Source organism: Diceros bicornis, chromosome 2 (genome assembly GCF_020826845.1).
Source record: "Diceros bicornis minor isolate mBicDic1 chromosome 2, mDicBic1.mat.cur, whole genome shotgun sequence".
NCBI classification, from domain to species: Eukaryota; Metazoa; Chordata; class Mammalia; order Perissodactyla; family Rhinocerotidae; genus Diceros; species Diceros bicornis.
The window spans coordinates 55475945-55503747 of record NC_080741.1 but is presented as its reverse complement, the minus strand read 5'-3'; the positions used below and the strand labels follow the sequence as shown (position 1 = coordinate 55503747).

At 41.6% G+C, this 27803-nt stretch overlaps 1 long non-coding RNA gene across 2 annotated transcripts in view; it reads right to left on the bottom strand.

Moving 5' to 3' along the window:
* LOC131417641 (uncharacterized) overlaps nt 1–26345 on the bottom strand; it is a 32029-nt gene extending 5684 nt beyond the window's left edge. For both annotated transcript variants that reach the window (XR_009222732.1, XR_009222734.1), the window contains exons 1-4: nt 25428–26345; nt 18761–18825; nt 18331–18416; nt 17091–17346 (exon numbers count right to left, since the gene is read on the bottom strand). This is a non-coding gene — a long non-coding RNA (uncharacterized LOC131417641). The remainder of the gene's footprint in view (nt 1–17090; nt 17347–18330; nt 18417–18760; nt 18826–25427) is intronic.
* Nucleotides 26346–27803: the final 1458 nt, after the last annotated feature.

Sequence of the window (27803 nt, the reverse complement as noted above, 5' to 3'; positions counted from 1 at the left end):
GAGATTTCTATCATCACATACTCCACAACCCTCTCAGGTTTTCAGCCATTCATACTACTGTCCCTTTCACTAGTACATGAAATTCAGAAAACACTTTAGCAAATATTCCTTTCGAAGTTACTATAAGCAGGGTGCCATGCAAGTTATACAAATAAATATAAAATAACTCTTGCCTACAAAGACCCTATCCTCCAATTGGGATGACAGGCCATAGCATTTCAGACAGTGGTAGGAGATTTGAATAAAGAGAAATGCGAAACTCTGTTAACCATCAAAAAATTGTATGTCATTAATTTTTGGATGATGGGAAAGTAATAATACTTCTCGAATCCAAACATTTTTTTGTCTCTTTCTCCACCATCATCTTTTGCCTAGAGGGCTGCAGTGGTTTCCAGATCTATTTGTTTCTACTCTGTGTACTGTCTGATCAATTCTTCACACTGAAGCTGGAGAGATCTTGTGGAGAAGCAAAACAGACCATGTCCTTCCCCTGCTCTTCCTTCACTGCCCACAAGACCCTGCCCAGGCCACCCCTCTGACCTCTGCAGCCTGGTCTCATACCATGCCCCATCCTGTTCTTTGTTTCTTTCCCTCTGGGGGCTTTTCAGTCGCACCCAGCAAAGGCCTTTGCGTATGCTGTTCCTCATGCCTGGAACACCATTCCCTCTCCTCAACTAGTCAACACCTACTCATCCTCCTTCCAGTCTCAGCTCAAGCATCCTGTCCTCAAAGAAGTCTTTTCTGACCTCTTTGAGTAGGACAAAACCTACCACAAGCTCTCATAGCACCAGGAATCTTTCCTTTGGATTTGTCCCCATTGAAGTTCTACAGCTGTTTGTGTCATCATGTGAAACATCACCTGTGCTCCCCACACGCCTCGATGTGGGCTGGGATTTTATCTGTGTTTACTCATCATTGGATTGCCAGAGCTTGACACAGCGCCTGGCATGCGGTAGATGCTCAATAAATATTTATTGAAAGGAAGAATGAGTATATAAACATGCAATCCACACTCACTCTGAGCCAGGCATCATGCTATGAACCTAATCACATTGTCATTTCCTCCTTAAAACCACCCTAGGAGAGAAGTGTTATTGTTGTCCCATTGTATAGTTGAGTGTTACTGAGGCTTAGAGAGAGAAAATAACATGCCCAAGGTCACACATAGGTGACAGAGTAGAGATTCCAACTAGGCACATGAGTTCAGAAACTGAACTCTTAACCACTGTCCTCCATCATGTTTCACAGATGAAAGAAAGTTCTGGAAGTTCAGAGGAGGGAAAAGCTTAGTGAGTAAAGAGGAGTTTGGGCTAGCTCATAAGACAAGATGACTTTGGCCAGAGAGGTAATAAGTAGGAGGGTAGGTACACAGGGACATTGCTAACATAAAGGTACCTTTGAGTATGGCTTCCCTTCTGGGGAGGTGAACTAGAAAAAACAGCCCATCCTCTCTGCAGATCCAGCCCCATGCCAGGACAAGCAGGTTGCTGAGCCAAGCACTGCCTCAATTCCAGGTCCTACCTTCACCCTTAGAAGGGCACATTTTTGCAGTGTACAAACCACACGGCTGTATGCAGCACCCTGCAAGCGTGAAGGTTTAGAGGCACAAAAGCAAGAGGTGAAAAATCCATTTGGCTAGAGAGGATGCCTTCCAAGGGAAAAGCAAAAGTCTAAGACTTGCACTGTCTAATCTAGTAGCTGCTAGCCACATGTGACTATTTAAATTTAAATGAGTTAAAATTAAATAAAATTTAAAATTATGTTCCTTAATCACACTACCCACTTTTCAAGTGCTCGTTGGCTACCTGTAGCCAGTGGCCACCATATTGGAGGGTGCAGATAGAGAACATTTCCAGGACTGCAGAAAGTTCTATTGCACAGCTCTGATCTAGAAGCAAGATGGAGCCATAGTTTGTAGAAAGGAGCTCAGCCTTTATGCCGTGGGCCACGAGGAGTCGTGAAAGGGTTGTAAGTGTGGAAGCGATGGTGCTAGGAGAAGTGACAATTGTCATCTACTGAGAGATTCTCACGTGCCAGGTGGTGTGCTAAGCCTCTTGAGCATGATCCCATTTAATCTTCATAAGAGCCCTACAAGGCACATATTATAATTACCCCCATTCTATGGGTGAGGAAATTGAGGACCAGTGAGGTTAAACAACTCTCATAGCTCCAGGTCTGTCTGACTCCAAAAGGCTCTAATTTATATCATGCTCCTACTCTGCAGCCAAATTAGCCTGATGATGGGAGTGGATTATTCAACAAAGCAGAGACTGAGGTCAGAGAGGCCTGTGCAGCAGTCCTAGAAGTATTCTAGGCATGAGATGATAATGGCTTCAACTAGGGGGTCATGAGCTTCCTTTGTAGAAGCTTCAGATGTTCCTTGTTTGTTCCCAGCCTATAGTTTGCTGTAGTCTCCCTCTCTTCCTCCCTAACCGTTAATCGCAATAGGCTACATTTTCTTTGGAATCATCTTTGCTTATCCTTTTGCTCCTTATGTTGGTGTTTCCAGAGAGAATTGTGTTTGCATTAGGTTTTAACCTAATAAATTTTGATCCCTGGGAGGACATCTCCCTCCTCATCCTGCTGTTAGGCCTCCCCCTAGAGATCCCAGGACACAGCTGGAGAGCTTGTGTGGGCCCCACCATGAGCCAAGCCCAGAAATCCCATCTGGAAATGTATGTGGAAGAAGCCTTTCCTCTTCTCCCAGTTCCCTCAGCGAATGGAAAGGCACCAACGGATCCCACTTCCTGCTGGGACGTGGGGTCTTTTTGCTTCTTTGGCCTCCTGGCATTGAAGGTAAACTTTCACGTGGAGTGGTTCTGCCTTCACTGTAAGCTCCAGCAGGCTTGCGTTTGTGAATGTTTCAGCTTTAGGTAAGGCCTGTCAAGCAATGGAGATGGATTGGCCCTCCCTCAGTCTGGTAAAGAGAGCTGGTTTCTAGTATTTGGCTTCATGGATTATGGACAAGAAGATGCCTATTAACCCCCAAGGGAGTCTGTGAGAGAAATCATTGAATACCGATCCATGTGTGACACCTGGGGAAACTAAGGCAGTAGGAGGAAGGAGAGAATTCCACACGTGTCAGAATCAAAGAACTAGAAAGAAAATCCTGACATCCAGGTTGCCTGGTCATGCTTTAACCACAACCCACACTTGCCTATTTAGTTACAACAAACACAAAAGAGATAAACATACATGTAAGTTAGTCTAAACACCAAATTTTAGAAGTTTCCCCTCTGATGTCTAGTCAGCCATCCTGACCTTTATTGGAGGATAAACCAACTCGCAACAGCTGTGGACAATTATTTACTGTAAGTCAGAGACTAAAGAGCTTGGATAATGAAGTGAATTCAGCATTAGAGAGAAAGCAACGTGATTGTACCAAACAGTTACCTTTCAAGTCAATACTTGATTTCCAAAGATTGAGCTAGCAAGTTCACAACAGAAGAGGTCGTGAAAAGCCCAGGATGTGTTCAGCGGCACGCTTTGCTCCCGTGCGAGGGGTGTTACAAAACTGCACAGCCACACCTGGACCTTCTTCAGCCTGGAATCGTCCGGGAAGATCCTCTGTGAAGATGCTACCGAGATTACACATCCCTTGCTGTCCATGAAAGTGATCTACAGCTGGCTGTGGAGTTACCCGACCATCTTGGCTACTCAGTAAGAAACAGATTTGAATTCCCTTACTCAGGCTGTCAGATTTGACAGCCGCCTATGGTCTCCGGCAGCATGGAGACCTCTGCAAGACGCTGCCTAAGGGGGGCTCAGAAACATTCGGCAGTCAAGAGAGGGACAAAAGCTTTTCATAATTCAGGGGTGAGTTCAAAGCCAATAACATTTACACTCCACGCCAAGAAAGTATTTTAAGGCTAGTGAGGTGCCTCTAAGCCAATAAGGTACTGTTACCTTTAAGCACATCCCTTTTGCTTTATGTTAATAAGTGCTGCTTCCAAGTATTTGAAAAAGACTATCCACAGTTTAAAACAGGATATGTTACCTCTGCTCTTTGAACTTCCAAGAGAAAAAGTAGCCTTGCTTGAAGTTGATGCACTTCACTACAGGCAGACAACCCCGGCCTCCAGCGCACACACACGCGCACACACACACACACACACACACACACACTCCTTTATCCTCACCTGTACTGCAAAATAATGGAATCTTGCCACTCTGAGTGTGGCAAGAGCAGCAATGAGGCTAATGAATTTCCTTTCCAGGGGCCTCCTGCCTAAAGGCCAGGCCACAGTATGAGAGAAATTTGCGGTAAATACTCCCCTCTTTTGAATGGGGTTCATCCCCATGATGCCTTCCACAGCAAGCCCTCAGACTGAAGGAAAAGCAGCTGAGGACTCTGTGTTCTAGAATTTTAATTAAACAGGCCACAGAACCCACTTGCTCCCAAATTGAATTCTAAGTCTGAATTTGAGAACAACTGCAGTTCTTAAAGTACAAATGACAAGCGGGGAATGTCATTATTGTCCTGGGCAAAATAGTTGAGCATAACAGCATAGAGACAATATAAGGCAAAAAAAAAAAACAACAAAACTAAGAGCAGAGTCCTGAACTAGATGGCTTAGATTCAAATGCTTGCTCTGCTATTCACCATCGGTGTGACCTTGGGCCCATTACTTAATTTAGGTGGTTGCTGAATCCTTGTAACTTGGAATCATGACTTAGAGCTGAAAGTGACCTTGGAGACCCATTAGCCTTACCAGAGATAGTTCAATAAGGAGACTCCAGAATTCCCAATTCTCGGCCCTTCACTATTTCCACCAGAGAAGACCATGAAGATGTCTACAGTGGCAGAGGAAGAGGAAAGGCAGAAGGTCTACTGAATTTTTTGCCAAATACATTGTCTTAAATTGGAAAATATCTGAGAATCACTGATATTTTGAGGGTGGAAAACAAAGCTAAAAGTTTAGGAGCTTGGGATGTTGACTGACAGCTAAGGAACTGCTTCTTATCCATCTGCCTCCTTCTAGGATTCAGTCCCCTTGTTTCTGGAATAAGTACAACCATGCTGCATTCCATTGTTTAACATAAAGCATGAAGTTCACCATGGAATACTAGGTCATTTTCCAACTGTCCTACTATATTCATCCGGTCTCAACTCTCACCCCACATGTACTCTCTGTCTGACCACACTGACCATCTCCTGTTGACTAACATGTCACACATGTTCATGACTCCAGCCTTATTCATGCTATTCCCACTGTTTGCAATGTTCTTCCTCCTTTTTTCACGTAGCAAATCCCTACTCATTCTTCATAAGATCGTACCAGACACGAGCACTGATTCTAATAATAGAAAGGTTGAGTACTTACTGAGTGCTGAATGCTTTTTATAATTATCTCATTTCATTCATGAATCCTCACTACTAGAATTTAAAGTAAATACTATTATGATTCCCATTTTAAGATGAGGAAACCAAGTCTTACTAGAGTTAGATAACTTTCCCAAGATCAGAGAGATAGTTAACGATAGAGCCAGTTTCAAGTGCAGATCTGTCTGACCCTTGAAGCAAGTTCTTCCCCATCTGTCCGTACTGACTCTCCCAGTGAACTTTACTCATGCTCTGGTTACATCATTTTTCCAGTTTAACTTTACATCTTTTTCTCCTCTACTGGATTAAAAGTCAGGTTGTATGTTATTCTGTTTCATATCTCTAATACTTAGCTCACTGCTTTGCCCACGATAGATACTTAACAAAAATGTGTATAAATGTTGAATGGAGAAAAGGATAGATGGATGGGTGAATGGATGGAGGGAAGGAAGGAAGCAAGGGAGAAATATTTGGCTTCCTCAAGGGTGCATATTCTAAACAAGCTAATCTCTTCCAAGTACACCAAACATCATATTCTATAAAGAAGAATGTTAATGCTGCCTGGAAAATGTACTTAGATATTCAATGCATATTTTATATTGACCCTGGGCCTTATTAATGGTAGGAAATTCAAAGGAAAGTCAAGTCTATACTGTGTACACCTATGGCCACAGAAGAGGAGGCTAAAAATGTTGGACAAAGCACAAAACATCTGGACCAGGTCATTGAAGAATGAAGATGTATACTCTTTGAGGTCAGTCTTTTTACTTAAAAAAAAAATCCTTTATGTACTTCTTATGACTTGAGTGCCTTGCCTTCTGATTTGTCCTCCGAGGAAGAAGTCTCATCTACAGACTTCAAATAGGTAAGCTTGCAGCTGCTACAAATTCGAGTGTTTAGACTACATCAACTTGCTTTTATTTGGGATGCATAAAAAGATCTAGAGAAAATGAGAACAGATCTTAGCCTCGGGCAAAAATGTATAAGGCACCAAACAGGCACATTAAGGGAGTTCAGAAGTGGATACCTGTAGCATAGTGTTCAAATTGGCCTGGCCAGAGTGCAAGCCTCCTCTCGGAGCATATGAGCCAGCGTGGTTATCATTTGGTGTTTTCAAAGCATGTCAGATGGAACATGAGAGACAAACATTTGAGTTTCCAGGGGGGGATAGAGGGTAGAATCAGAATTCTGAGTGACATGTTAAATAAAATACAATCTCATGGTCTGCAAGGCCTTAAATGCTTTGAAGCAGCATCACGTGTGGAACCTCTGGGGTGGTCATGTCCAGCTACGAGGTAATTGCAGGTCAGTTTGTGATGGGAGAGCACCCCGGGGCCCTGCCTTGATGTGCTCTCAATGTGGAGAGGCTGAACGTTCCCCTGATTGGAGGCAGATGGGAGGTTTGGGAGCTGGATAAGTAGAAGCTTTCTGCCATTTGTCTTTGACCCCAAAGGGGTAAGTTCAGACCAAGTTCTACACAGACCTCGATGATTTAAGCTTCATAACCCCTATATCTCAGCAAAGACTTTGGCTTAATTCATCTACTCGTGCTTTGGCTGGACACCTGAACGTGTTTTCTACCTTGATTTTGTCCAGTTTCATTGTGGAAGAAGAAGCGTTTATAAATTAGGCAAATGCCACATACGTGTTTCCACATCCTAAGTATGAGAAATAATAATTGCTTCCAGTTACAGGGTGTTAATTAAGTGCAAGACACTCTACCAAATGCTTGCTATGACACTGTCTTATTTAATCCTCACAAGCCACTCAGAGAGAGGTGCATGTTCAACCATTTTATGGATGAGGATAATGAGACTTGTCTAGTCTTCCACAGCAGAGACAGGACTCACACGCAGGCTTGCTGTAACACCACACTTCACACTGGCTCTTACCAGAATGCAATACTACCCAACTTGTCACATATTTATTCAAGTCTCCCTCAGGCTCTTGACGACCAAAACTGTTTCACCTTCTTGTGGATGTCATACAGCACAGTGTACATAGAACAGCTAAATGAATTGATGAAACCTTTTTATATTTTTTGTGGGCAAGAGTGGCCCTAAGCTAACATCTGTTGCCAATCTTCCTCTTTGTTGCTGAGGAAGATTGTCCCTGAGCTAACATCCATGCCCATCCTCCTCTATTTTGTATACGGGTCGCCGCCACAGCATGGCTTAACGAGCGGTGCATTGGTCCGCACCGGGGATCTGAAACTGCGAACCCTGGGCCACCAAAGCAGAGTGTGTGAACTTAACCACTATGCCACCGGGCCAGCCCCAACCTTTTTATTTTATAATGAAAAAGACAGATGTTGAATTTTTCAGAAGATGAATGTGACCTGTGCACTGAGTCCAACAGGAATGAATTAAGAGAGGAGTTATGTCAACATGAGAGTGTAAGACTCCTGGGTGAGGCTGTGGCTGAAGGCACCATCTTATGTCAAGATACGTGAACCTGGGAACCAAACAAAGGGTATTTGTTGCTGGAGGATAAATGTTCTGTTCACTCGGGAACCAAGACCACTTCAAAGACCATTTGTTGGCTTGGTGAGAAGCTGTTGCCAAGGTGAAGAGTCCCTATGTCCCAACTGCCCATAAACATGTCTTCAAACAGCAGGAAGGAGCTGTACAAAATGGCTGTAGTAGCCAGAGCAGGGAACGGAGACTCAGGAAGTGAATGCGTCTCCCTCAGTAGCACAGAGTGAGCCAGGAAGGGTTCCACGTGCCTACTGGCCAAGACAAACACAGTCCAGCGCTGACGGGGAAGCAGCCATTGGGGAACAGCTGAACCACCACAGTCATGCAGCCTCTCGAAAGATTGTCGCCACAAGAGCGAAACCAGGGCCTGTGGTTTCCTGCCGTCCTCTCTGGTACACAGCTTGGGCCTCCAGTGACTCATGGCCAATGGTGTGCCAAGATTTCACATCCCATCTCCAATGGAGCCCAACCTGCACAGAGCCATGGCTGTTCCCACTGCTTCCTCCTCCTGAGGAGCTTAATGAGGGGATTAACGACGACCAGGATGTGAGTGGATGTCTTCACACGAGCAGCCCGGCTGTAAAACTGGCCCTGCACAGGCATGCAAAGACAAAGTGGGGGGTCAGTAACTATCAGCTATTCCAAGCCAAGGCTGCTGTGTCTTAACTCTGCTGGTTGTGTGGGGAGGAGGAAAAGAAACTAACATTTATTAATGTCAGGCCTCTAGAGAGATGGTGCGGTTCGGTGGTTAAGAGTGTGGGCGTCTGATTGCATCTGGCTTGGCCACTTACTAGCTGAGTGATCCTGGGAAGTGGCTTAGCCCTCTGAACCTCAATAGTCTCATCCAGAAAAAAGGAATATTAGTACTATCTAGTCCATCAGATGGTTCTGAAGATCAAATGAAGATTATAAATGTAAAGTTTAGTAAATGTTAGCTTTTATCATTCTTATTATTACTACCATTGATAATCAAGTTTGGTTGATGTGGAGCTGAAGAACAGAAAGAATTATTTCAGAGGGAATTAATACCTGTTATTGAGTAGCATGCTTTATGGAAGATGAACACGGGACTCCAGTTATAAGTTGAAAGAGAGCCTTGCCCCCAGTACAGGGTGCATTCTGTGGATGATTAAGCCTAAAGACACTTGGGATCTGTATGTACCTCAGGAGTAGAGTGACCAGAGTAACCATCCTACTCCACACCTGGCACCATCATCAATAATCCAAACTCCAATCACACACAAGCTTGCTATTCAATTCTGCCAAAACCTGTTGAAGGCTTGTCACATGCCTTCATTGTCACATACTAGGCACTGGTATGGGGGTGGCGAGTGTAACAGAGAGGAGGAAAACATGGGCCCTGTTTTTGAGACACTAGTGGGGGAGAGATGGACACGTACACTCAACTAATACTAGGCAGGCAAATCACTGCTCTAGTGCTGAGACAAACTACACACAGGGTGCATCGGGCAGAGACTGATTCCGAGTAGGGATATCTGTGAAGTCTTCTTGGGAAGGTGTGTGTTTTGAGATGAGTCTCAAAGGCTGATGTGAGAGGAATGAAAACAGCATAGATAAAGGGGTCATCTTTTGCAAAAGCAGTAGCCTAGAGTAGAAGGAAGGGATAAACTGGAAAATGAAGTTGAAGAGGTGGGAAAAGACCACATTTTGTAGAATTCTGACTATCAGGCTGAAAGACTTGGATTCTGTTATTTCTGTTGGGAAGCAATATGCATTGGGAATATAAGGTCAGGCATTGACATGGAAGTGAATTTGCGTCGTGGCTCTTCCTTGTGTGCACAGTGTCACCTTAGAAAAATACTTTGCCTCTGGACTTCAGTTTGCCCCCTGTAAAGTGGGGATCACAGCAGTGCTAACTCATAGAGTTGTGGAGGCACACAGGCTGCTCAGCACAGCGCCTCAACGCAGTGGGTTCTTATGAAAAATTAGCTGTTGCTATCATTGTCAGCAATCAAGAAGCTGTTACAGTAGCTTAGGGAGAAATGATGAGCATCTGGAGAGTGGAAAACAAAAGGAAGGGATGTATGCAACTTTCAGAAGCAAAATAGGCAAGTTAATGGCCTACTGGGGGTGAGAAGTGAGAAAGGCGTCAGTGATACCTCAAGGATTCAAGCCCAGGAGATGAGGAGTTTGAGATGGTGTTACCAAGATGGAGTCATGGAAAATGATCTCGGTTTTGGGTGTAGTGAATCAAAAGTGGTTGGTAATTCCTTTAGGGTGGTCTTTTCCATAGAAATTTAAAATGCAAAGGTCTAAATTTCAGTAGAATCTTTAGGATAAAAGACTTAGATTGGGGGATCATGCATGCAGAAATAGAAGGCAGGCCTTTGGAATGGTAAGATGGTCCTGTAACAGTCTTTAAAAGCAATAAAGTTGCTGGGAAATGGATGATACGAACTGTGTATTTATAAGACAGGAAAGATAAAGGGAAATAGGAGAAGAATGCAGCAATTACTTGTATTCCAGAAACCAAACGATGGGGCTTTCAAGAAGGCTGTGGCGGTAAGGTCTGCAGAAGGAGATGAAGTCATTAGTGTAATGATAGCTTCCTCCCATGAACATCTCAGGAGAGTACAGTAAAAGAGCTATTCTGTAAGGCACTAAGGAGAAAATAAAAGGAGAGGGCATGGTGTGCACTTCATTGGTATAGAAGCTCAGAAGTTAAAGAGATGTGAGAGAGTGAAAAGGAGGGGAAAGCCAACCTAGCACAAGGCAGGAGAGAGTTTTAGATGGAAATTATTTGAACAGGTTTGTAGAGTAGAGGAAACATCCATTGGAGAAAAGTTGAAGATGCACAAGAGGAAAGAGGTTATCAGTGATCTAAGGAGAGTCAGGAAAGTGTGTGAACTACGGACTCAGGGGGAATGTTAGTTTTGGAGCAAACCAGGACCACATCTTATGCGTATTCCAGAGCAAGGAAGAAAGGTTGTGTTTTAAGGCAAAGAAAATATTTTTGGGGGTAGTTGATGGAGTTCAGTTTTGTATACCTTTATGTTCTAGTGCATTGTAGATTTTCCCTTAATAATTTAATAAACTTTCATAAGTTAAAAAAGAAAAAAAAATTGGAGTAGGATTTTGTTCCCTTAATTCTCTTGAGAGGCAGAGTAGAGGAGCAAGAATAACCACAAGAGTTGATTTGAAGTCAGAAGTCCAGGCTAGTCACAACCTTATTAAATCCCAATAATGTAACCTACAAAAGGAGAATGCCCACCAAGAGGACGGAGTGGGGTTCAAATGAGATAATACCTGCAGCTAGCTCTGCAAAATCGACTTGTAAATAACTGGAGTTTGTTATTTTTATTTATCATGGTTATCACATTTTGTTCCTGAAGCTCTTTATGGAACTTCGTCCATGACTTGAAGAGAGAATAATGTCTGGGCCATGAGCAAAATGGAAAGATTGTGCTATGCTTTATTTGTGCCATATGTAGATAGTGTGCAATGCAGAGGAAAGCAAGGCATATCTAGAAGTCAGTCCCTGTCAAATACTCTGAGAAATGTGCCACTATAACACTGGGGTGACTTCATGGAAGGCCCCTTCTCCCCCAGCATTTTTCCAGTGATGTCTTCAACATGGTTTTGAATGACTCAAGCTTTGAGACTTCTACCACTTCCCTTGTTAAGCACGTTTGCCATTTCCCAGATTTCATCATTAGGGCATTTCCTGAAATTTAGCCCAATGCGTTCCTTTTTTCTGATTTCAAAAAAGATTCTGTTTCAAGCCTCAGCTGTCAAATGAGGAACCCAACTGTGAACAGTAGCGAATTTGACTGTGACATCAGAGTTTCCAATGGGAACCTGACTTTCCACCCTGAGATCCAATTCCCCTCTTGATTCAGGATTTAAGAACAATGCACAGGCTTCTCCAGACCCCACCGAGGTCCTCCACTGCTGGAGCCAATAGCAGCAGGACCCCAAATTGCCTTTGAGGTTGGCAGCCTACAAGGACTGTCTGCCAAGAACCCCCTTGGAACCTCATCACCTTTCCAAGACCCTTTTTTTAAGCAGATCAAAGTACTTTCCTCATACTGGTGAAAGCCAGAGGTCCGGGTCAAGGTGAATGAGTGTGGGATTCTGGAGGAAGCTGGCAGAACATCAAAGAAGGACTGGGTGGGACCTGAGTCCTTTCTTTGAAAACTCTTTTCCATTGTTTCCCAGACTTTTTCAGTCTGACACATCATTGAACTTGCCTCTCTGCTCCCACCCTAGTCTCTACAACTGCCCATTAGTTCAATCATCTGATGCTTAGATTTCTTAGGTGTTTACATGTTGCAAAAGCCAATGAACATACATAGTTACTGATCTCTACATGTGAATAAACACCCGTGTTCACCCACACTTACCAACCATCTTATCTTAAGCCCTGAACTCATAATTAAACTTTCTTTCTTTTTATTCTGAAAGAATAAAAAGTTATATCTCCCATAACACAATATGTAGTTCTGTATTTCCCTCCCTCCCAACTATACACTCCCTGCGGACAGCAATCGTGTCCTCCTGTGTCATCTCTGTGCCCTTCCTCAGGCCTAGCACAGAGCCTGCTGCACTTTAAGTATTTGATAAGTGGTTAGTTATGACTACAAGTAGTCTTAACTTTCCTCCTAATTTTAACAAGTATTTGTTTATGCCACTGCAAAGACTTTTTGGGAACTGAATTGTCACTCTTGATGGGCCAGAAAAAAAATATATTCGAGATAAGGGCTTCCTGACTCAGATCAAAACAAAAGACCAGTAGGCACTATGGGTACAATAAATATACTCATAGTTACAGTCATCACAGGTAACATTCATTGACCATTTACTATGTGTTGCACATGTACAGCATGTGGTCTGTTGTTTGTTATCTCATTTGGCTCTTAATGCTAGCCTGTCCTGGGCTCAGCCCTTGGACTTCACCTCTTCTCCATCTACATTCCCCTTGGTGATCCCACGTGTCAGCTATATGCCACTAACTCCCACCTCCTCCAGACCAGACTCCTCTCCCAAGCTCCAAATTCATGTATCCACTGCCTCCATTGGATGTGACAAATTTAACACGTCCAATACTCACTCCTGATCCCCCTGCAAAAGCTGCTCTACCGTTCGGCCTTCCCCAACTCAGTTGACAACTGCAAACTTCCAGTTGTTCAGGCCAAAATCCTTAGAGTCATCTAAATTCTACTCCTTCTCTTGGGTCTCACATCCAATGCATAGGAAAGGAAATCCTGCTGATTCTATCTTCAAGATATATCCAGAATTCAGCCATTTCTCATCACTTCGTCTCTATTTCATTCCAATTCAGGACCACCTCTTTCTTAGGTTGGAGCTCTAGCCTCCTAATAGGGCTCTGATCTTCTACCCTTGTGCCCCAAGGCATGGTCTCAACAAAGCAACCAAAGTAGACACTTTGTCAGATTTCAGTGCCTCTTGGTTTCACTCAGAGGAAAAGCCAGAGTCTTCCCAGGGTCTAATTGTTCTCTGACCTCACGTCCTAATACTTCCTCCACTGAGCTCCTGACTCCTGCCATATTGTCTTCCTTGCTCTTCTATTGACGTGCCGGGGAGGCTCTCGCCTCGGGGTCTTCACCCCGACAATTCCCTCTGCCTGCAGGCACTCTTGGCTCATTCTTCACCCCTTTCACATCTCACTGAGGTTGGCCCAGACTGCCTTCTTCATGCCACCACTTGCTCACCCCCAACACTCCCCATTCGCCTCACCCAGCTCTACTGTTTCTTTTTCCTCCATGCTTCTCACCTTCTAACACACTGTATAGAGTTGCTTATATATTATTTGGTTATCTGTCTCTCCCTTGTATAGTGCAAGCTATGTGAGGGTACAATTTTTGCCTCTTTGGTTTGGACATGCCTGGCTCACAAAGTAGGCACTCAGTGTTGAATGAGTGGGTGAGAAATAATAGATGCTCTTGGAATCAAGAGACTCAGGCTCCTAGCCTCAGAGCTGCAAGTAGCCTTAATGCCCTGAGTACAGCCCATTCTTACCCTTCATGCTCCGTCTCAGACTCAAAAGCCCTATACAGTTTTCTAAATCCCTTCCTACAGCCTGAATCTCTGCCTTGAGAAACCACTCTGTCTGCCAGAGAGTGGCAAGGCACCATTTCATTTACTTGAAACCAAATCGAATCAAGGATGGGGAGCCTTCTTTGTCACAAATAGCTGCTTGGTGAGTGGAAGCTAATAAAATGTGACCAGCCTGGGCAGCGCTTCTGGCAAACTGTTCTTTGAAGAGAGAATGACAGCCTGTCACAGTTCCTGTCAAATGGTGATTCTCTCCTGCTCTTCATGTTCACTGAGGAGAAGGCTGGGAGCTGGGAGTGGGCTTTCCCATTTACAAGGATGGCGATGGTAAAAGAATGTTTCCTTTTGGGAGTGAAAAGGAGTGTTTTTCATTTTTGGAGAGAGGGACAATCTCCTGTTTAGTAACTACAGTTCCATTCATTGGCTATTGGCTTTTACAGGGATCTAGATTAAGTACTACCAACTCAACTCAAAGACTTTAAAGTCATGCAGAATGAGAATCTTCTGGTGAGCTTCCCACTAGCATCAGCAAACTCAGCAGTCAAATTTCAAGATGAGGAAGTGCAAAGCCTCAGCTGGAAAACTTCCATGGCATCTTCTTCTTTTTTTTTTTTTTTAATATTCCTAAGCCTTGGGTGTTATCATCCCAATATCTTTCCTGAGCTTTGGTGAAAGAGACTTGCTTAGGCTTGTGAAGCATTCTTAGGGAGAAATAACAGAATCTCAAGGAGCGTAGACCTGATCCTTGACATCTGAAACACCAAAAAGGAAGTAACTAAAAGTGAGTTTATGGAGTGATGAGGCCCTATGCTGAGCCTCCTTTCCCATACAAACACACCCACATGTCCATATTTTCTAGTTCTTCACGTCAACTTATAACGTGCTTTGCCCAGCAGGCCCACTCAACAGGCTATAGGGTAAGCATTGATTCCATTAAATCATTTCTGCCTAAGCTCAGTTGCTCATTGCAATCATGTTATTATTTTACATGCCCCTCCCCCGCCCATTTTTTGCATGCATAAACTACTGGCCATAGATTCAGGTCTATTCTATAAAGAACTTTGTCTCTTCCTTGACCTTCTCCTTTTTATTATCATCTTATTTTTGTTATTTTTGGAGGGTTGGAAGTGTTTGGGAGTGGGGAGGTTTGAGGGAATTCCATGCTGTCTATCTACTGATTTCTCTCTGTCTTGAGGGCACCCTTTAATTTCAGATACTTGCCGTCCTCACACATCCACTCCGGCCTCCCTTACATCTCTTCTCCAAACAATAACCGGAGTGATAGTTTAAAAGCTCAGATATACCTCTATTAACCCTTCGAAGATTCCCACTGCTCTGATCCTCAGGATCAACATCTCTGAAGCGGCTCCTGTGGTCCTGGGCGTTCCGGCTTCTGGGAGTCCTGGCCCCATCTTACGCTTCTCTGACACACATTCTCACTACTCTAACCACTTTCATCTTTCAAGCCATGAACAAGCCATGCTCTGTGCCCCCCAACAGGGCTTTACCAGGCTATCCCCCGAGGATGCTCCTCTTTACCTCCACCCTCCACACTTGCCACCTTTCCTAGTTAACTCGTCTTAACATTTCAGCCGAGGCTTCACTTTCTCAGAGAACTCCTTTACCCACTGAAACCCTGTCTTCTCAAATCTGGCCACATAAGGGCCCTGCTTTGGCACCTGCGTGCCATCATGTGCTGCTCCTTGACAGCACTGCTCTCCCTGTCCATGCTTTATCATCTACTCTTCCCAGTAGACACCGAGCTCCAACAAAAGAGCTTTTCCCACTATTGTATCCTCAGCACCTAGCATGTACCAGAATAGTATCAGCTTAACAAATAGCTATTGAATAAATGAATTAGTAAATGAATGAGTGAATAAAAGAAATATCTTGTTAAGTTACCTCTTATTTCATTATTGATGTTAAATGTCATTAGGTGACGACCTTGCAAATGAGAAAATAATCTACTCGCATGTTAATCAAGGTAGGTTATGCTGCAGTAACAAACTCCAAAATTTCATGGCTCAAACAATAAAGGTTCTATTGGGAATGTAAAATGGTATAGCAAGGCAGTTTATTACAAAACTTAACATGTGCTTACCCTATGACCCAGCAATTGCACTCTTGAGTGTTTATCCCAGAGAAATGAAAATCTATTCACACAAAAATCTGTACACAATGTTCATAGCAGCTTTGTTCATAATAGCCTAAACCAGAAACAACTTTACTGTCTTTAAAAGGGTGAATGGTTAAATAAAATGTCTTTCACTGGGTGAATGGTTAAACAAACTATGGTACATCTATACTGTGGAATACTACTCAGCAATAAAAAGGAATGAACTGTTGATAACATAGAACAGCTTGGCTAGATCTCAGGGGAATTACACTAATTGAAAAAAAGCCAACCTCAAAAGGTTACATATGTGGTTGCACAACATTGTGAATGAAATTAATGGCGCTGAACTGTACACTTAAAAATGGTTCAAGTTGGGGCTGGCCCAGTGGCGTAGTGGTTAAGTTCAGGTGCCCCTCTTCGGCAGCCCAGGGTTTGCAGGTTCGGATCCTGGGCACAGACCTACGCACCATTTATCAAGCCGTGCTGTGGCAGGCATCCCACATATAAAATAGAGGAAGATGGGCACAGACGTTAGCCCAGGGCCAACCTTCTTCAGCAAAAGGAGGAGGATTGGCAACAGATGTTAGCTCAGGGCTAATTTTCCTCACACACACACAAAAAAGGTTAAAGTAGCAAATTTTATGTTATATATATTTTAGCACAATAAAAAAAATTTAGGATTACACGTTGTATGATTCCATTTACATATTCTTGACATAGCAAGTTTGTAGATATGGAGAACAGATTAGTGGTTGCCAGGAGTTAGGGGGAGAGAAAAAGGGAGGTAAGTGGCTGTGGCTATAAAACGGTAGCACTAGGAATCCTTGTGATGGAACTGTTCTGTTCTTGATTGTGGTGGTGGCCATACAAATCATACATGTGATAAAATTTTATAGATACAAGCACACACAAATAAGTGCATGTAAAACTGGTGAAATCTGAATCAAATGAATGGACTTTATCAATATCTATTTCCTGATTGTGGTATTGTATTATAATCCTGTTAGACGTTACCATTGGGGGAAGCTGGATGGAAAGGATATAGGATCTCTTTGTATTATTTCTTACAACTGCATGTGAATATATAGTTATCTCACAGTAAAAGGTTAAGCAACAATAACAAAGGATTATTTCTCACTTGTGCCACATGTCCTACTTGGTGTGGCTGGGGGTTCTCGTCCATGTGGGTGGCACAGTCTCTTAGAGCCTCCACCATCTGGAACATCACCAGTCACATCATCAAGGGAAGGGAACATAGTGAGTTATTCCCTGGTTCTTAAAGACTTCCACCTGGAAGCAACACACATCATTTCCACTCATGTTTCGTTGGCCGAAGCACGTCCTTGGGCTCTCCTAACTTCCAGGAAGTAGGAAAATTCAGTCTTACCATATGTCTGTAAAGAGAAAAATCAAAATATTGGTGACAGCACTAATGATCACAGCTGTTGTTTAAGATTATATAAATGGTCAAAGTATTCATAAAGCATTTTGCATTTACCTCATATCGTGCAACCAATGAAATAAGGGTCTTCCACTTAATGATAAATCAAATATAGGGAATTGCAAATATGAATATTACTGGTCACTATGGATAAAACTTTATGTTGGGCCTGAGTTTTACTTTTCAGAAAAAGTGAAAGCTTTCTGAAAAGGGTAATAAAAATGCTAAAATATAATTTAAAATGCACCCAAGTAACAAAGACAATTTCCCTTGGCTTTTGCTGTTACTTCCAAATGTATGTGGAAAATAACTGCACACTAAATTTTCATGAAAGTAGTGCTTGCAAATGACCTTTAGGTTTTCAATCTGAAGGCACAAGTGGTCGATTTAAAATGTAATTCAGGGGACTGGCCCCATGGCCTAGTGGTTAGGTTCAGCACTCTCCTCTTCGTCTGCCTGGGTTTGGTTCCCAGGTGCAGACCTGCACCACTCGTTGGCGGCCATGCTGTGGTGGCGACCCACATACAAAATAGAGGAAGATGGGCACAGATGTTAGCTCAGGCAAATCTTCCTCAGCAAAAAACAAATTAATTAATTAAATAAAATATAATTCAGGTGTGTGTGAAAGTTTCTACATGTTAAGGGAGGCCATGTGGAGGGCATCGGGAAGGATGGGCATCGGTGCATCAGACTGATAGGTTTCAGAGGACATAAGTGTGGGACAAATACCAGGAATTTGCTAAGAAAAAGAAACATGATACCATTAATCAACAAATAACCAAATTGCTCCAGAAATGAACAACTGAATGTTGCGGTTAAAAATAAGATATCTTGCTATTTGGAAATGTATCTAAGATATGGTCTTTAACTTGTATTTTGTCAGATGACAATTATATTGATCAGAGGTGCTTAGGAATGGGGACAAAGGGAAACTTACCTTTAGTGAGTATCCATTATATGCTGGTCACTGTCCATGCCAGCCACTTTTAACTTGCACAGTGATCTTGTACCATTATCAGCACCCTATTCTACAGATGCATGATGAGTTAGAAAAGTGAAGGCATGTATCCAGAGGTGCCATTTGTGCCCAGGACTGCCTGACTGCAGAGTCTAGTTCTCTCTGGTGGACTATGCTGTACCCCTTATTCATCATCAGTTCCCTTGAGTCACGACTATGAACAAGGGCCCCATGACTGGGCTCAGCCTCCTTTTCCAGACTCTGTTCAACTTTCTTCCATGACCCCTAAGCTCCAGCCAGAGATACCTCTCCCACCTCTCCAAGACCAACGTTCAAAGTCCAACCTCTGTACCTTTGTGAATGCTATTCCTCCTGCCTTTCTTCCTTACCTCTGTACCCCAAATCTTACCTATTCTGCAGGTCCTAGCTCATGTGCTGCATTCTTCAAGTCTTCCTACAGCATTGCCTTAAAATCTTTCAGATACAAGACAAGAAGGGAATGAACGAATGAATGAATAAATAGATGGACAAATGGTATCTTCCCCCAAAAGTAATGCTCTATCCTTTCTTTCTTTCCATAGCATTTGTTCTTGTCTTTATATTCTACTGGAGGTTAGTAGCTATTTCCGTTCAGTTCAGAAAACGTTAGTTGAGTTCTTCCTATCACAAAGCTCAGTGCTGGGTAGGATGGGGAATACAACAGTGGGTAAGACCCAGCCCAGCCCCCACTCTCTAGGTGTTCGCAATCACACAAGTAACAGAAATGAACTCTAATGCCCTTGAGCACCCCTGCCAAACTCTCAGCTCCTTGAAGGAGGAAGTACATTTTCAGAGTAGGAGACACGACTTCATGCCTTTTCTAAGAGACGTCAGACTCAGATCAACATCTTTCATCAAAAGCAAAGCCCCGTGCAGAATGACCCCATTCCTGGCCAAGTCAAGACCCACCAGGCTCCGGGATGGATGGCCTCATCGCCCAGGATTGCAAATAGCCCACTGCGGCTTCAGCTGGTCCAAAATGATAAGTTAGAAAACCAAACAATATTGTCCTGAGTGTTCATAAAAATACGCAGAAATTAGAGAAGCCTTAGCGTTCTTAAGAGTTATCATTTATTATTATAACCTTGCTCATTTCAAGAGCAATCCCAGAACTTTAAAACAAATTATAACAAAATAAGATGGCAACGTAATACTACTATTTAAAATAAAATCATAGATTAATACCAGAAAACTCCAGACTATTCCATTTAACTTCATGTAGGGGAGGCTTTGAAATTAGGTTAAGTGACTCCAGGCTTTTTATTTATAGAAACAACTTGGATGTTGGTTTGAGAAGTGAGATATCTAAGTTTCAAATAAACTCGAGTCACAAAGAATTGTAAATAATGAAGAACCATGTGGATGAAAAATAAATCTTTTAAATACCTTGTCTAATTGATAGGAAAAGCATTTCATATTAGATAAAACCCAATAAAAATTTAAAGACAGGATGTAAAAATTATATATACACACACACACAAAATCACAAAGCCTGCACCACCATATTGTATCCTGAGGGAAAAAAAGAAGAAAAAAAGCAAATGGGAAAGAAAGTAACATTGCTATAATAATAAAAAAAAAAAAGTGAATTCCCCCCTCCCCAAGAGGAACCATAGAAATGCACAGGGTACAGCCTGGCTGAGTGCCCATCTAGCCAGTAGGGTTCCTTTGTTTGAATTAGCAAAAGGCGCCCCCTCTGGGTAGATATAGCACTTTGAACATAAGACTTGGCTTCTGAGGAGCCTTTATGCTAAGAAAAGCTTCCTCGGCCTCCTCGGGAACACAGTCTCGCCCAGGTGCTGAACTTCAGCCCCCTGACCCCAGCCCCCTTGTAGTAGTGATATATTTCACAACTGACCCTACCTGCCCAGTAGCATTCTGCATAAAATATCTGGGGAAAAGGCATTGGGTTGTAGTTCTCATTCTAGTTTTTGGACTAAACTTCACCTCTCTGAGCTGTTTCTTCTGCAAAGTGAAAAGGCGTTGCCCACTCAGACCTACTCCTCTACAGGGATCAAATTAGCTTCTCATGGAGAAAGGCAGGGTTAGCTGCCAGTCATCAGGCAGGACTAAAACTCTCCTTATTGAATAAGCTGTGTCCCATTTACCTTTTAGGAAATAAAATGTTTTCCCTTTTTACCTCCTAATATATTCTTATTTGACATTCTAAAGTGTATTCATTTTCACATTTGTCTTCATTTGTGTGTTTCTTCAAGTAAAAATAATGATAATAGTAATAAACCAATAAACAATAATGATTACCATTGGCTGACCACTTTCCCATGCACCAGGCATTGTGCCAAGCCTGTATCTTTATGGTCTCATGTAACCTTCACAAGGTGGGGATGTCATTTCCTCCATCGTACAGATACAAAAACTGAGACCCAAAGTTTAAGTAACAAAAAATAGCACAGCCAGGGTTTAAATCCACATCTTTGTGATCCAGAGCTTCTACTCCCAACAAATATGCTCTAGATCTGTTCATTGTAGAAAATTTGAAGAGAGAAACAAAGAAGGCAATAGCAATCACCCTCACTCTGTCACTTCACTGTTAACACAGTGCTGTTCATCTTCATGATATTGCTCTAACATTGTAGGATGATCCCTTCTAGTTACAGAGTCAATAGAATAGAAAAGAAATTTTTTGAACAGTTGAGAATATAGCTATTTAGAGCTGGTCTCCACGACCAGTTCAGGAAGAAGGGAGAAAGACTAATATTGTCTGCATTATAATTGCTTTCTCTTAGCCTCTGCAAGTGCTATTATCATAATTCCTAATATCATTCCTAGAATCATTTATTCTTGTTAATAATTGCCACAATAACCATTCAGAATCTCTGCAGATTTGGCAAAGGCAGTCAAGGAAATATATATCGTATTTAATTAAGTCTCTATTGAGAGTAAGTGGAAGGTGCTTAATCATGTTCATGAGCCTGTAACTACTCTCTCTTATCAGAGACTCCACTCGGGAGGCCCTGTAGCTTCTTACAACTGACAGGCTGCAAATCATGCCCCAGACTGCACTGCTGCTGCCTTGGAAAAATACCACCGGCAACTTGTGCACACCATGCCTCCATTGTTGGGTACTATTTGCGGAACACATCATGGACAGTTTATCCTGATTTCAGAAAACCTTCCCAGTATTTTCTTAGAACATGGGCATCCTTCTTGGGTTCAAAATATCTGATTTCCTAGGTGTGAGCAATGAAAAGAGTTGTTCATTCAAAAGCCCAATTGCTTCTTCAGTGTTTTGGTTTGGTGATGAGCAAAAGATTTTTTGAGAGATTACTCTTTGCCAGGTAGTGGATTGGGCATTTAAAAATTATTTCTTTTAATGTTCAGATCAATCCTACAAGGTAGTTAATTTCCTCATTTTATAAATAAGGAAACTTAATCTTAGAGTGATTAAGTATTTGTCCAGGGTTCTAGTTCTCTGAAGAACACAGGAATCCTAGTTGGCTTGACTCTAGCATGTTTTAACTACTAAACCTCTCAAGTTAGGCATCAGCTCCAAAGAGAGTAGGATGACAGAGTGCCTCCTCTATCATGCCCCTCTCTCCAGTGGGCCCTCTAGCTCTAATGAGTCACCAAAGATCACTCTCCAATAGCATTTTTCACAGAAATAGAGCAAACAATCCTAAACTTTGTGTGGAACCACAAAAGACCCTGAATAGCCAAAGCAATCTTAAGAAAGAAGAACAAAGCATCTCACGTCCTGATTTCAAACTATATTACAAAGTTATAGAAATTGAAACAGTATGGTACTGGCGTAAAAACAGACACACAGATCAAAGGAACAAAATACAAAGCTCAGAAATAAAACCATACGTATATCGTTAATTAATTTACGACAAAGGAGCCAAGAATACACAAAGGGGAAATGATAGTCTCTTTAATAAACGGTGTTGGGAAAACTGGACAACCACATGCAAAAGAGTAAAACTGGATTCCCATCTTACACCATACACAAAAATCAACTCAAAATGGATTAAAGACTTGAACATAAGGCCTGAAACCATAAAACTCCTAGAAGACAACATAGGGGGTAAGCTCCTTGACACCAGTCTTGGCGATGATTTTTTGGATTTGACACCCAAAGCAAAGCCAGCAAAAGCAAAAATAAACAAGTGGGACTACATCAAACTAAAAAGCTTCTACAAGCAAAGGAAACCATCAATAAAATGAAAAGGCAACGTACTAAATGGGAGAAAATATTTGCAAGTCATATATCTGATAAAGGCTAAATATCCAAATTATTTAAAGAACTTACACAACTCAATAGAAGACCAACAACCTGATTAAAAAATGGCAGAGGAGCTGAATAAACATTTTTCCAAAGAGGACATACAGATGGCCAACAAGTACATAACAAGGTGCTCCACATCACTAAGCATCAGGGAAATGCAAACCAAAAGCATAAAGACATATCACCTCACACCTGTTAGAATGGCTGTTCTCAAAAAGACAAGAAACAACAAGTGTTGGTGAGGATGTGAAGAAAAGGGAACCCTCGTACACTGTTGACGGGAGTGTAAATTGGAGCAGCCACTATGGAAGCTCCTGAAAAAATTAGAAATAGAACTACTATATGTTCCAACAATTCCACTTCTGGGTATTTATCTAAAGGAAAAGAAATCACTATTTTGAAAAGATGTCTATACCCCCATGTTCACTGCAGCATTATTTACAACACCCAGACATGGAAACAACCTAAACATCTATTGATGGATGAATGGATAAAGAAAATTTGGCATGTATATATATACAATGGCGTATCATTCGGCCATGAAACAGAAGGAAATTCTGCCATTTGTGACAACATGAATGGAACTTGAGGGCATTATGCTAAGTGAAATAAGACAGAGAAAGACAAATACTGTATGATATCATTTATATGTGGAATCTGAAAAAAAAAACAAAAACAAACTTAGAGAAAGAGAACAGATTTGTGGTTCCCGCAGGTGGGGGTGAGGTGTGGGCAAAATGGGTGAAGGGGGTCAAAAGGTAGAAACTTCCAGTTATGAGATAAATAAGTCCTGGGAAAGTAATGTACAGCGTGGTGACTATAGTTAATAATACTGCATTGTATATTTGAATGATGCTAAGAGAGTAGATCTTAAAAGTTCTCATCACAAGAAAAAAATTGTAACTATGTGTGGTGATGGATGTTAACTAAACTTATTTTGGTAACCATTTTGCAATATATACAAACATGAAATCATTATGCTGTACGCCTAAAACTGATACAGTGTCAATTATATCTTAATAAAAAAAAAAAAACTCTCTCCAATAGAAGCAGGATTACTCTACGGGTCGAGTCCATTATCTTGTTATTTCACCAGTCCAGATCTGAGCCGTAACCCACTCCTCCATGCCATGCTCTGGAAGCCTTTCAGGAAGTAAGAGCAGAGTCACAGAGCAATTGCAATCAACCCAGCATGGTTTGTTGAACAGTTAAAGGACCTGGAAATTACAGTGTATCTGCTCTCTCTCTTCTACGGTTACCTGCTGCTTAGGAACAACACGCGGGATTAGGTAGGACTCTATTAGGGAAAGTGGCCCCTGGTACCACTTTTCACCTAGACACATCAGGCTAAGCTTCTATGCATCCTCACTGGAGCTAATCTCAAAGGGGACAATTGGGGGATTTTGATCACGGTTGCCTGGTGTCACAGCCCTCACAAAGGCAAGCAAGGCTTGGATCTCTGTGGGAAATTCAAGGGCTTACAATTCCAGCTGTGCAACGGATGTCATTCTCACTTTGTCTTCCACTGGCGTGGGATAGCTGAGAAAGTGCTACACTTTCAAGGGAAAAAAAGGGAAGGAAAAAAAATGTCCCTATTACAAGGCTATCTATAGTTTTTCAACGTTTTCTCAAAGAAGGGAAAAGGACCTGTTGCGAGACTCGGCTGCCTTTGGACACTGCTGAGTAAATTTTAGCCAGTTTAGCATAGTCATAAAGCTCCAAAAATATGGTTTTTTCCTAGTTCAAGGGAGAAGAAAACAGCTCTACCACTCTCCTAGAGATGTGCTGGACTTGACAAAGAGGAAACCTACTTTTGCCACTTTGCTCTAAAATGTTTCCATAAGCCCAAATTTCCGGATGATTACAAGTAATTTGCTTCAACTTAATTTCTTTCCTACAAATTTATGGAAAAAATGTCTGTCACAGGCAATGGAAAATAATTAAGACATTAGCCCAGTGTTGGATGTTCAGACGGCAAAGACCCATTAGCTTACGTGTCAATGTCGAATTGCAGTGTTTTTTGAACTTACAGGAGTGACAGACATTCTAGGAATGAAAAGACCAAATGAGCCCCTGTCATATTCTACTCTTTGAGCTCCTTGCCTTTGTGCTCTGGCCTTCATCCTCTCCAGTATTCTGCTGCTATCTCTTGAATGAATTGATTTTGCCAACTTCGAGGATCCTCCTTAGTAATCTATTCAATATGTGCATTCCCCTTGGAAGAAATACAGTAGTCTTGTGTGTGTTTCCTATCTGCTCCTAATTTCCTATACTGTGAATTATGTCATCTAGTTTTTGTGCTGTTGCCAGTGGGAAAAGGCTGTCTACATCAATTTGGTCAGACCACCTCAGATCGCTAGAATCACCAATTAGATCATTGCAAATTGGTGATCACGCCCAGGAAGACCAACCCCAATTTCCTCTACTGTTCCTCATTGATTAAACATTTAGCCTTAGAAGGCTCTTGGATAAGTCATTTGACCAACGATGCTTCTTCCAAGATCTAATACCATGGTGGGTCAGATTTGTACACATCTTGCAAAAGCAACAGAAATATGCTGAGATGCTAAATCTAGGAAGAGATCTATTAGGGTTATGAAAGGGTGGATTTTGATCCATGAGGTACGGCTTTTTGATTCTCACTCTCTTGAATTTCCCCAGAGCAGCTTCAGATAAAGTGGAAAACTCTTGTGATTTATAGGCTGACGTCGTTAGATTAGAAGGTAAGGGGTAATGTAATGCCCACGTCTACCAAGAAGTGAAGAGTAAAAAGACTTTCATGTCAAATTACCTGGATAATTGCTTCCACGTTTTAGTTTGATGTCCATGGGCAAAACTTATAATTTAAAGATTTTGAGAAGTATTTTAATCTAACATTGTCCTTTTGGCAGAATCCGGTTGAGGAGACAGAAGATTGATCTCCAAGTCTCCCTCTGAATCTAAGATCCTAAGAAGTCACACCTGTCATCGGTCACACCATCCAGAAGAAACCCTGAATGCACAGGTAAGTAACATGAAATGTTCAAATACACTTTGTAGATGAAAAGTATTTCCTTCTCTTTGTCTCCCTTATTCTGTGTTAATCATTTGATTATGGATACAGGTCCAATAAAAATTGGACTTGTATTTAGAAGTTGTTGAAGGAGAATGGCGGGGGATTTGTTTGGCTGTCCAGCAGGACTCTGTGGAAGCTGGTTCCTGCCACTCTGGTCTGGGAAGAGGAGACATGAATATGGCCTCTTAGTGCAGAACATGAATAGCCAACATCCCTTCTACCTCTGGCTCCCAGTGCCCTAGAGCTGAGAACCCTGCAATTTCTGTGCCTGGACACTGATTACAGAAGCTCCTGTCAGTGTTCTGATTTCTGAAACCAAATCTGATGTGATAAGCAGCTATGACCCTATGAATTCAAGACTAAAAATCCGCTTTCATCTGGACCGATCAGACAGACTTTAGCTGCACCTGCAAGAAGAAAGGAATTTGTTCCTGGACTATGTTCCTGGGCTATGATGAATGAGCCCAAAGGGTAGGGTTGTTTTCCTTAATCGTCCCAAACACCTAACTCTATAGAACCCCTGCTCTGGTTTTCATCGTCTCTTTGCTACCATCAGGAGTAAAGATACTCATTGGTTATAATAGAATTAATTCCAGAACCATCACAGATAACTATCTGCATACTTCAGATGCCCCCCAGCACGTGGAATGGGAGGTGTCCTCATTCAGAAACATCATTGTCATGGTTTCGTTTGTCCAGTTTACATAAAGGAGCAGCTCATTTTTCGGCCCCCTCCCCCCGCCCCCGGCCAAGGTCAGTACCCACACGGAAACATTGTTATAGATCGCAGGAGTAACAATTGCCTAGAAATCCCTAAGTTGGTATAACATTCTTTTCAGTGGGACATACATAATATTGTATTACTTTTTTATAATGGCATTGCATGAATATATAAGTGTTTCAAATTATTTAAGCATATAAAAATATAATAGAAAAATTCCCTTCAAATTCTACCGTTCCCCATATATACAAATATGGAGTCCTCTCCCTTCTCATGAAATAATTGCTGCTAACAGTTTTGGACATATCCTTCCAGAACATTTTCAGCTAAACTAAGTATTTATAGTTTTATTTTTCTGGTTTGTGTAATTTTAGCTTATCTATATCAGGTTAGCTTTAGCTTTTTTAAAAAAAAAATTGAGTCTTGGAGCCTTTTCCATGTTAGCACATATACATTTTATCTCCATTTTTAATCAGCAATCTAACTCCCCCTTTCCCAGTATCAGGAGAAATTTTTCCAATTTCTTCCTATTTAGTATGACGCTTCCCCTAGGTTTTTGTCAATTTTTTAAAATCCAATTAAGGAAGTTTCCTTCTAATTCTTAGTTTGCAGAGAGCTTGTAGAATGAATAGGTTGAACTCTATCAAATGATTTTTCATGCTTCTGTGGAGATAATGAAATTAGTTCTTTATTTTCTGTTTATGTGCTGAATTACATTGATTTATTTTTCAAATATGAAAACACTCTTGCATATGTGGAATAAACTCCACTTGGTCATGCTATATTATACTTTATCCTTTTCATATACTACTGGATTTTATTTGCTAATATTTTATAACATTTTTACCTTTATGTTCATGAGAAAGTTTGTTCTGTAATTTTTATTTCTTGTAAATCATTAGGTTTTGGAATCAGTTTATGCTGGCCTAATAAATAGATCAGATAGTATTCCTTTTTTTTCTATTTTCTAGAAGCATCTGTACAAGATTAGTTTACCTTTTGCTAAAATTTTTGGAAAATTCACCAATGAAGTCATCTGTGCCTGGATTTTTGTTAGTGGGAAGGTATTAAATAAAAAATTCCATTTCGTTAATAAATATCAAACCATTCAGATCTCTACTCTTTCTTTTGTCAGCTTCTGTAATTTATATATTTAATGGCATTTGTCCATTTCACCCAAATTTCCAAATCTATTTGCCTAAAGCTGTTCATTCTGTCATACTCTTTGCTTTTTAATGTCTGTAGGATTTGTACTGATATCCCCTCTTTCTTATTAGTTTCTCTTTTCTTTAGTTCTTTGTTTCTTTCTTTTTTTTATTATTCTTAGTACAAGTTTATCAACTTTATTAATCTCCTTAATGAATTATTTTAGGGTTTGTTTATTTCTCTTA